Below are 11,765 nucleotides of genomic sequence, written 5' to 3'. Positions count from 1 at the left end.
TTTGGTGCCAACTTAATGCCAACAGGAATCCCTAATCTGGGGTGTAGTAAACAAGGAAACTTTCTGCAGTGCAAAAAGCTCAATTGCGATACAGCGCGGCTGTGAGGCAGCCCTGGACCAGGCGGCTCTGGGCCAGATCCCTCTCCCACTAGGCAGCTCTGCTCTGCTCCTCCATAGTCTGCTCTGCTCCTCCATGGTCTGCTTTGTGTTGTGCTGGTCTGTTCCCTTATGCTTTGCTATGTCCCATTCTGTGCCGGTCTGCTCCACTCATCTCCAGCAAGACAGCTTCAGTATTTCAGCTCAGCCAGGGAAACACAGTCTTCCCTAGAAAGGGAAAGTCTGCTCACATAGCCACAGCAGAGCTGGCTTATATGGACAGAACTCCCCACCCCTGGTCCCTGGTTGGTCTATCCTCATACAAATGAGGACTCCAAATCCTCACAGTTTGATTGGTCCAAAATGTACTATCCTGATTGGTCAGAATAGAGGGGTTCTGTTTGGGGCTGCACAGCTCCAGTTGGATTGAGAAAGCCTCAGTGCTATTGGTTGAAGTAGGATTCCAGAAACTCCTTTATAAGGGCTGGTTCAGATGGCAGAAACAGTGCAGGCAGGCAGTTCAGCGCAGGCTCTCCCTGAAGCGCAGTTTACATGAGCGGTCCCTGTGTAGGACCGGCTGCTTCGCTCTGTTTTTTAAAATTTGGACTCAGCCACCAGGAGCCCTTGTTAGTAGGTATCTTCTTTCTCAGAGTTCACAGATAGAATAAGACCCAGACCATCCTTGCAAGGAACTTATAATATCATAAGCATGAGGTGAAAAGGTTGCTTATGACCCATATACCAAACACAAGGTGCTATAGATGTTCTTAGGAGGAGAAGATCGTATCTAAAAGAAGATCAAAGAAAGCAGGATGAAACAGGTAGCCTTTGAAGAGGACCTTGAACTATGGCTGGACCTTGAGCAAAGGCCTTAGGAGTAAAGTCTTTTTATAGCCCAGTGTTTCATATTTAGTTATTTCATGTTTGCTCTTTCTTTATTAAAGTCCAGCTTGTCCTTTATAAATTTTTTTTGTTTTTTTTTGTTAATCCTCACTGGAATGCTATTTTTTTCTACTGCTTTTCAGAAAGAGTGGAAGAGAGGGAGGGAGGGGGAGAGAGAGAAAGAAACATCAATCAACTGGTTGCCTCCCGCATGTGCCCCAACTGGGGCACAGGGAGCAAACCCACGACCCAGGTACATGCCCTTGATGGGGAATTGAGCCTGTGACCTTTCTGTGGGTGGGCCAACTCTCTAACCACTGAGCCACACGAGTCAGGGCTATAAAAATTTTTTGAGAGAGTTAATCTTACATACTCCTCAGCTTTAGTCATTTTAATACAATGACACTTGGCTCATGAAGTGAAATCATTCCTGGCTATGAATTGAGACATGGAGCAAGAATTTCCAGCCAAAAAGAAATCTTCCCCATATGATCAAAGTAGTCTATCACTAATTCTTGAAATTCCAGCATTGAAGAGTCATTCCTTTGACTTACGTCAGTATAGTATGTCCCCATTTCCATTCCTAATACTTATACTTTTTATTTGTGATGTGACTGATTTTTTCTAGATCAGTCATACCAGAAAGTATCTATTATTTTAATCTTCCCAGAGAAATGTTTTGCTTTGCTGTTTTCTGTTTACAACATATGCTTTAATTTTTAAAATAAATTTTATTCTATTTTTTATGGTTTTATTTTTTAATGTAACTTCTCTATATTTATTTATCGTTTATTTTCTGTTGTTTTTTCTTTTCTGATAGAAACATTGTCTGTGGGAAGATATCCCAAAAAAAAGAGGGTAAAGGATGTTCAAAACGTCTTTGTCTAGTCCACAGTGTCCTTCAAGAGCTGGCTGCTGCAGTTTGCAGAAAGGTTTATCTAACAGAATGCATTCATGTGACTTTTGTAATCCGTTGTCTATTTGCATCTGCAAGGTTTATACTAACAGACTCTTTTTTTCTTAGTAAATACCCACATTTAATAAGCTGCCCAGAGGAAACTGTGTGGTTTTTGTATTGCCTTATATTCTGAACAGCAAGTTCTGGGCCCCTGAAAGGCATAACATGAAAATATTTTCTCTGGAAGGTGTACTTTCTTCATCAAAAGTAACTCTTTGCATATGATGTATACATATTATCAATTATGAGTGTTGCTTTAAATAAAAATTAAAGACTGGTGGGAAAAATGTAAACAATTTCACGTACCCATTCTAAAAACTATCGTAGTTCGCTGTAATGCAACACTGCCTAATCTAGGTTTTGTGTTTTTTAGAGAATTGAGGAAATGGAGACATGTCATAATAAATATAGTGACTCATGCTATTCATTTATCAATTAATTACTGTTTTTTTGCAGCATATAAGAAGTTACTGAGCTAGGCTCTAACAAGATAGCAAAAACTGTGTAAGATACAATCTCTGTTTTGAAATGTTTCTAGTATGGTACAGTAACTAAAGCATTATCTGAAGTAAATATAACATAAAAGTGACAAGTGTCCAAAGAGATATAGGTCAGTGTACTGTGAGCTCACTGCTGAGAGTCGCCCCATTTCTCTTGGTCGTTATAATTTTTATCCAGTGTCTAAGCTCTTTGGGGTCCTGGGTACATAGCACTTGAATTAGCTCTCTTGAATTTCTTCTCTTTTTCTAACACTAAAAAAAAAAAAATAATAATAAAGCCTTCTATTTACTTCAGAAGCAATAGCAAAGAGTTGGAACAGCTTAAGCTATCACTTATGGTGGCTTTGGAAATGAATAAGCCATGAATACTTCTCTGAAGCGATCATAACCATTAGGAACTATAAACAAACAAAAACCCAAATCAATAGTTAACGTCACAATGAAATAATGTCTTGTTTCTTTCTAGAGGAGACTGCACAAAACACTTCATTCCCTTTAATCTGCTCTAACCCTGTCATATACCATTGTTTATGGCACTAACAATTACGACAGTGCAATATAACACGCTCAGTGAGTCACCCGCTCCCGCCTTTGAGAGGCACGCAGATTTGCACAGACACGATGAGTAATGGCTCATAGAGGCATTGCTTAATATCTGTAATCAGTTTTAGTCTGATGTGACTCTCAAAATGCAGTCTTCTTTTCCAATAAATGATAAATTATAAGACTATTGCCTGGCAAAGAGAAAGTCATTTTTTCCCCAGCCAAAGATTTATTTCCCAGCCAAGTTGTTTTTGAATCCTTGAATGTCACTTTCAGCTGTTTCCAATCCTCTAAACAAGTATCTGCCAATCACCCAGACATGCGAGGGGCAACGTGGGAGTGTGTAGTTATTTAATGGGAAATGTTGCCATCAAAATTGAAATGATGGTCTGTCAAAATCAGAGAGAGTGGTAAGAAAGAATTCCGGAGGACATGAAAGCAGGGAGGGAAAGGAAGGAGGGGAAAAGTCACATCTGCAGTGAAGGAGAAAATGGAGTAGAAAATTTCACAAGTTGTAGAACTTCGTCAATTGGGCTAAATAATAAAAATTATAATTTTTCAAATGAGGCTAAAATGTTTGAATTATCCTTGGAAAAGGATTTCCTAAGTATAAAAAACTGTAAACAAGATTGCAAAGAGGCAAGTTAATCTACATCTAAAAATTCTTTATATATTTAGTGGTGGGTGTCTGCCAAAGCACAGAGATTGCCTGCTCTCCTGTCCATCAAAGCAACTTTAGGCAAATCTCACTTTCACAAGCCTTCCTGAACCATGGATTTTTGTCACTGCCCTGCATACCAGAATTGAGTTTGAAAAGGTTGCATAATTCAGGCTTCACTACAAAATTGTTTTAAATTAGTGCAGTTGTTAGGACTAATATGCTAATTATTATTAAAGTTCTCTGTTATAAATAACTTTGCCCGGGCCCTTGCTGATGAAGACTAACCATATAGATAAAGGACTTCAAGCTATTTCACAGGGACTAGCTCTTTAATTACAGGTGGATGCCTGGACTTCACTATCACCATAAGCACTTCTTCATGCAAGGTTCCAGGAACCAGCCCTGTCACGGGTATGGTGGGGACTGCCATTTCCTTCTGAAAATCTTCCTCTCACTTGACTTCTTGTTTTACTGTCCCTGCATTTTCCTTCTTCCTGTCTGACCATTATTTCATGGTCTTTTCCACTGGGTTTCTCTTTATCTATTCCATTTGGTCAGTTTCCACACAGCTCCTTTCTCTGCTTGTCCTACATCCTCCCCCTCCCCCGGGGTGATAGCATCATTTCCAGTGTTGCAAAGAACTGCATTTTTTTTTTAACTGATCTTCTGGTGACTCTGAAATTTATACTTCCTGATTTAATCTGGTTCTGAGCTTCATACTATATTTCCAACCGGACATTTCTACCTCAATATAGTCCACGGGCACCTACAACTTAATATATTTAAACTAAACACATCAGCTCTTGCTTCTCCCAAATTTATTTTCCCTTCTTTCCTTAACTTGGGTGACACCATCAGCCTAAGTTACTTACCTGAGACACTCCTCTCATATCATAAAAATGGGTCACTAAGTCAGGCCAATTTTATCTCCAGAATATCTCCCAACATCCCCTCTATTCATTATTCTCTCTAGATTATCATAATTTGAACTGTAGACTTCTGACAATGCATTCAAACCTCCCTACAAGATGACTCCAACATATTCCAGTCTCATACCTCACCCACCACTCTGCCCCCCACCTCATGTTATAGGCACACTAGACAACTCACGTTTACTTAATTATACATATTCTTCCAATAAGTCTTACCCCTTTTTTCATGCTTTACCTTCTGCCTAAAATGCCCTTTTGACTTATCACTTGTGAAAGTCATGTCAAAATTAAGGACATGGGCTATGGAGTCAGAGATGGGTTGATCCTATCAATCCACTTATTAAACATGCAACATTGCAAAGGTTGATTTATTGATTTATTGTATGCTTCCATTTTCTTATCTATAAAATGGAAACAAACCTACATAACTCATATAATTTTTTCCTCACATTTTTAAAAAAATTAAGACTTTATTTGTTATAGATTTGCAACAAAATTGAGAGGAAGGTAAATGCATTTCCCACATACCCCTTACGCCCCACAGGCAGAGCCTTCATTATCCACATCCCCCACCAGAGTGATACATTTGTCGTAACTGATGAACCTACATTGGCGCATCATAACCATCTGAAGTTTATAGTTTACATTACAGCTCACCCTTGGTGTTGTAAATTCTGTGGGTTTGGACAAGTATATTATGACATGTATCCATCATTATGGTATCATATAGATTATGTTTGCCCTATAAATCTTCTGCATTTCCCTTACTTATCTCTCCCCCTGCTCTCAACCTCTGGCAACCACTGATTTTTTTTTCCCTACTATCTCCATAGTTTTGCCTTTTCCAGAATGTCATACTGTCGTAATCATACAGTATGGAGCCTTTCCAGATTGACTTCTTGTACTTAGAAACATTCATTAATGTTCTTCCATGCCCTTTCATGGGTTTATAGCTCATTTCTTTTTAGTGCTGAATACTATTTCATTGTCTGGATGTGGCATATTTATCCATTTACTACTGAAGGACATCTTGGTTGCTTCCAAGTTTTGGCAATTATGAAAAAAAACTGCTGGAACACCCATGTGCATTTTTGTGTGGACATAAATTTTCAACTCCTTTGGATAAATACCAAGGAGCATGATTGCTGGATCATATGGTGAAAGTATACTTAGTTTTATAAGAAAGAACCAGACTATCTTCCAAGTGATTGTATACCAAGAGTATAAATTTTCCTCTTAGCACTGCTTTCACTGCATCCCACAAATTTTTATATGTTGCATTTTCATTTTTACTTAGTCCAAAATATTTAAAAATTTCTCTTGAGAATAATTTGTATTCTTTAACTTTGTTGAGGTGTGTTTTATGGCCCAGATTGTGGTCCATCTTGGTGAATGTTTCATGTGCGCTTGAGAAAAATGTGTATTCTGCCATTGTTGGATGAAGCAGTCTATAGCTGGCAGTTATATCCAGTTGACTGATGGAATTATGAGTTTAACTATGTCCTTACTCATTTTCTGCATCCTGGATCTGTCCATTTCTGATGAAGGGATGTTGAAGACTGCAACTATAATAGCTGATTTATCTATTTCTCTTTGTAATTCTATTAGTTTTTGCCTCACATAGTTTGACACCCTGTTGCTAGGTATACACAGGTAAAGGATTGTTATGTGTGCTTGAAGAATTGACCTCTTTACCATTGTGTAGTGTCCTTCTTTATTCCTGATAACTTCGCTTATTTTGAAGTCTGCTTTGTCTGAAATTAACATAAAAATAAAATATATTATATATACTGGTATAGAAATATATATTTCTTTTCCTTCCTATCTCTTGTTCTTGTTTCTCCTTTTTTCAGATGTATCAATCATGTAATCTGTTAGCACAATATCTTTGTTAAATATCTAAATTAAAATGAAAACTTATTAGCTATAAGAAACTTCACCCTTTAATCATATTACCTCTCTAAGTCAAGTCTCTGGTTTTCTCCTTAAAGCCAACAGCACTGCAGATTCACAATTATAACCACTTTTAGGGGAGAAATATAAACAAACAACAGTTGTATTAGTAGAACACCATTTTCCCTATCCACCCCACCACTACTCCAGGAGATTTCTTAATAGCCCCATAGAGTTGCCATTTTGTCACACAGAACCACAAACTTAGAAGGCTCAAAATACCAGTTCATCAGGGGCATTAAAATATCACTGAAATGTAACAAAATAGAAAGCTTCTGTATTTAACAAAACTCCTCTCAATGAGAATTACCAGTATGTGTTGAGATAGAATGGTGGTGGTAGGAAGAGACGCAAGGGCAGGGGTTAAAGAATGGTCCTCACAAAGCATGTGCTTGAGTATCAATAGGTGGCTGCTACATCATCATCTAAGATCTGTAGATAGGTAAATTATAAGTGGTTTTTCTGAATGAGAATGTGAGTTTTTGCCCAGAGCTGAATCTCTTCAAACTAGCCATTCCCAAACTTCAGCCTATATCAGAAGCCTCTAGAAGGCATATTAAAAGACACTGCTGGGCCTCACAGAGTTTCTAACTCAGCTGGTCTGGAGTGAGCCCCAGGAATTGGAATTACTTGTAAGTTCTCAGGTGATGCTGATGCTGCTGATCTGGGGACCACAATTTGTAAACCATTGATATAAACCAGAGAGAAGAAACTAATCACAGTCACCGGTAGTCCTACTTCTCTACTCCTCCTTTCTAAAAATAAATATTGAAAAAAATTAAACACAGTTTGAAGGATGCCATGTTATTAGCATGCTTGGTGTTCCTAGTGATTAATTTGCTTTGGGCATCTGCAAGCCTTGATCCAACCATGACTACAAACTAATAAATAATAAAGCCACTGCTTTCCTCTCTTCATCTTCTTTCCTATTTTTTTTCTGTGGTGTTGATCATAAAATGGCAACCTTCACATCACCTAAGAAAAAGAAAGGAATTTAGGCCCAATATGAGAAAACATTTGGAAATTGCAATTTTATAATATAGCAATGTAGTGAGATGTAAAAACACATTTTGTCAGTTTCAAAGATTGAATTTCATCAGTATATAGAACATGCTTCATTAGATTGGTTAGTGATGTCTATTGAAAATGAGATTCCCAAATGTCATGTCGGCTTGCATATTTCAGAGAATGAAGTCCAAAAATATTCCATTGCATTTACCAATAAAAATTGTTCAGTTTGGATTGAAGTTGTATGGATGATTGGCCAGTCTACTCTCTTATTTATAGGCCTTTCAAAATCAATCTCAAGCCATTTCAACAATGACTTGATTCAACTATTTCATTTTCAATAAACATTAGATTGCTTGACAGCCACAATTGTATTTTACTTAACTTTTCAACTGCAGATTCTAGCAAGTGCCTGGCACACAGTAGGTGTTCAATTCATTTTTAACAAGTGAAGAAAATTTGCATAATACTTGTGCCATTAAATTATAATCATCCTGCAGGAACTACTGTTTCACAGCCAGCCATTCAAGCAATCAGACCTCAAATCTTTACTAAAATGCAGGACCTGAGACAAAGCCAAGTATGAAGGGCATTTTAACAAAACACTGGTTGGTCAGTGTTGTGGTTTCACTGAGTGGTCAGTCAGATATAGTTCTCTTCTCACAATAAGGAAACGAGATTTTATAATTCTCATAGTTATCCATAATTTGTTGCCTATATTCATAGTCCTTTTTTCATAAGACATGAGTCTGGTCCATTTAGAATGGACATTTTGCACAGAAAATACATAAACAATGTATTTTCCATGATGATTTTTTTAATATATCTTTATTGATTTCAGAGAGAGGAAGGGAGAGGGAGAGAGATAAGGACATCAATGATGAGAGTCATTGATCAAGCTTGAAATCTGGGCATGTGCCCTGACCAGGAATTGAACCGCGATCTCCTGAATCCTAGGTCAATGCTCAACCACTGAGCCCCACCAGGCTGGGCTCCATGATAATCTTAAAAAAATTTTTGAAGTATATTTAAGAGCCAGGCATAATCTATGTGCTTCATACATTTACATGAAATGTTATCAAGTTGTTTCTTTTGATATTAAAAATATGACTTTCATATCTGGTAAAGGTCATGTGCAATAATTGGATTCCATTTTTGGTGTCTGACTGCTGGCAACTTTCAAGAACCACATTACCTCCCTGTCTTCTATCTACTCTGTGTAAGCTGATAAGAAAGTCCAGGTGCTCCCTCCCTTGGCACTGGTGGAATGTCAAGCCACAGAAGCCAAGGTCCATGGGCATGGGAACCTGCACCTCAGCCCACAGCTAATACCATCAATTCTATGCCAGTCTTGGTTCCATGCTCTCTCATCAGTTTGGGGGCCTGCTCGTGCACCTTCCCTGCTGTCCATAGAAAGTCTCATTATGTAAGTAATGAACCCTTTCCTAATTATCAGTCTTTATATCTTGAACCAAATTTTGGGTAAAAAATCTATCTTCCTCTGCAAAAACGTCTCTGGAATATAAAATTGGTATTTGGAATATATAATGAACTCTCACCATTTAATAATAAGAAAACAAAGCACCCAATAAAAATGGACAAAGGACTTAAACAATCATTTTATAAAATGATTGCACAGTCACATGAAAATATACTCAACATTGTTAGTCAATAGGAAAATGCAAATAAAACTATAATAAGATATCACCACACACCAATTAAATGATTAAAAAAATTTTTTTATTGCCAATACCAAGTGTGGGTATCAAAGCAACCAGAATGCTGTACATTGCTGATGGGGATGCAAAAGGTGGAGGCACTTTAGAAAAGAGTCTGGCAGTTTCTTACAAAGTTAAACATGCACTTACCATACAACTTCATCTACCCCACTCTTAGGTAAAAAAACAAAACAAAAACATATATATGCAGAAAAACTTGTACACATTTGTTTATATTGGCTTAATACATAATCTCCAAAAACTGCAAACAAATCAAATGTCCATAGTCATTTGGTGAATGAACAACCAAACTTTGTGTATACATAGAATAAAATAGTCCTCAAGACTGAAAGGGGTGAACTAGTGATAAATGCAACAACATGGATGAGCTTGAACAGTATGATGCTAAGTGAAAGAAGCCAGGCTGAAAAGGCTCCCTGATGTATGATGCCAATTTTATGATATTCTGGAAAAGGTGCACCTATATTGAGAAGAAAAGGATCAGTGGTTGCTGGGGGCTGGGAGAGTGGAAGGGGTTGGGTCCTTAGAGACAGGGAGTTTTGGAGAGTGATCGAAATGCTCTATATCCTCACTGTAGTGGTAGTTACATGACATTTGCATATGTCAAAATTCATAAAGCTGTAGACCATAGAGTAACATTTACTTTATATAAATTATATCTCATGAACCTAGCTATAAATAAATTGTGATTTTAATTAGTATCTTCAATACCATTTTAGCCAACTTGTATAAAATGCATAGAACCACTATTTCCAAATGTATCAGCATGGGTGTCTTCATCAAAACTGAGAAATGCAACAACCAAATGAAAATCATAGGATTTTGTTCAGTGAGCACATTAAAGACCAAAACATTTTTCTTCCCTTGTCTGCCACCTCTTCAACCTTTTTCCCGTTGCTCTTTCAGACACTAGTTGAAGTAAAGATTAAATTCTATCTTTTTAGACTGCTCACTGGAGATTAAGTAAATTCAGGAGTCAGCATGAAAACATTCTAAATGGTTTGAGTTCATTTAACATTTTGCCTAATAGTATTTTTGCTCATATATCCTATCAATTAAGGGGTAATTTTAGAGAAGTGAATATATTAGAGGCAGAAGTATTAAGTGTGGCTGTTTAAACACTTATATTGGCCAGAGCCAGAATAATGTGATTAAATAATTTGGACAGACACCCTCTGGATATAATTCTATGAGGAACAAAGGGGAAGAGCATCAGCTCCCTAGGTGATTGAACAGAATAGATAATCTGTGGTCAAACAAGCAAAGAGAAGCACTTTACCAAAAATGGGGCTTTCTGTCTTCATTAGAAAAATTAAAGATGCTCTAAAGAACTCTATTAAGGATAATTGTGTTCTTAAAAGAACTGTGTCTCATGGTTTAGGTACTTGATTAAACGGCTAATTCACCCTCTGCTTATCCAATTGATCTTGTTTTTCCCTCCTTCACTCTGCCCTTGACATATCCAGAAGTAAATGACACGTAACTACCAGCAACTTTTTTCTTCTTTCTCATCAAGGAATGCCAAAATGTGTCTCCTGCTGTCACAGGTTCTCTCCATAGCTGAAAATGAACCATGTTCTAGGAGTGAGTGTGCATGGTGGGGGGACAACTCCAAGTTAATTGCCCTGTGGATGGGAATCCCTTCTTAAAATGCAATTGGCTACCATAGAGGAAAGAAAGAAGTCCTTCATCACATTCACTCCCCCTTTTTTAAAATAAAAGGCCCTTTACTACTGTGGGCAAAAGTGACTTGCTTCTTAATCCACTCCGTGTTCCCCACGGAGCATGAAAAGGAAACTTCATGTTAAGAGAATGGCAAGGGAGTAACCATGAGCGAGCATGGCAGCTGATTGACAGTTTCAAAGGGACCTTACAAATAAATCAATATCTATTTTTCCCTTCGTGAAATGTGATGTAGGAGTGATTTTCAACCACTCTTCTGTTGTCAAAAATATGCTTGATGTCGTTTATATATATGACATGGTCATTCATTCATTGTGGACATACCCCTTCAGCACCTACTGTGTAACATTCATTCATTGTGGACACCCCTTCAGCACCTACTGTGTACCATTCATTCATTGTGGACATACCCCTTCAGCACCTACTGTGTACCATTCATTCATTGTGGACATACCCCTTCAGCACCTACTGTGTACAGACACTCTTCTAGGCACTAGTGATACAACAACGAGCAAATAGATAATAATTCCTCCCCTAATGGAGTTTGTATTCCAGTGATGTAGACAGGTAATGAATAAGTTAAATAAGCACTGTATATATATATCTAAATAATATGACATAAAGAAGTTTTATCTAGAATACAGAATATATTATAATATATATTGGGTGTATAATATCTATTAGATGGTATTACAAAGGAAAATAAAGTAGGGAAAATGGCTGGAAGTGTCAGGACACAGTCATAATTCTAGATAGTGGCTGGGATAGTGTAACTGACAAGATTCCACTTCATTTAACGATCTGGAGGAA

Source organism: Miniopterus schreibersii (genome assembly GCF_964146895.1).
Source record: "Miniopterus schreibersii genome assembly, chromosome: 2".
NCBI lineage: Eukaryota > Metazoa > Chordata > Mammalia > Chiroptera > Miniopteridae > Miniopterus > Miniopterus schreibersii.
The sequence above is the reverse complement of the archived record's forward strand: the minus strand, read 5'-3'. Positions refer to the sequence as shown.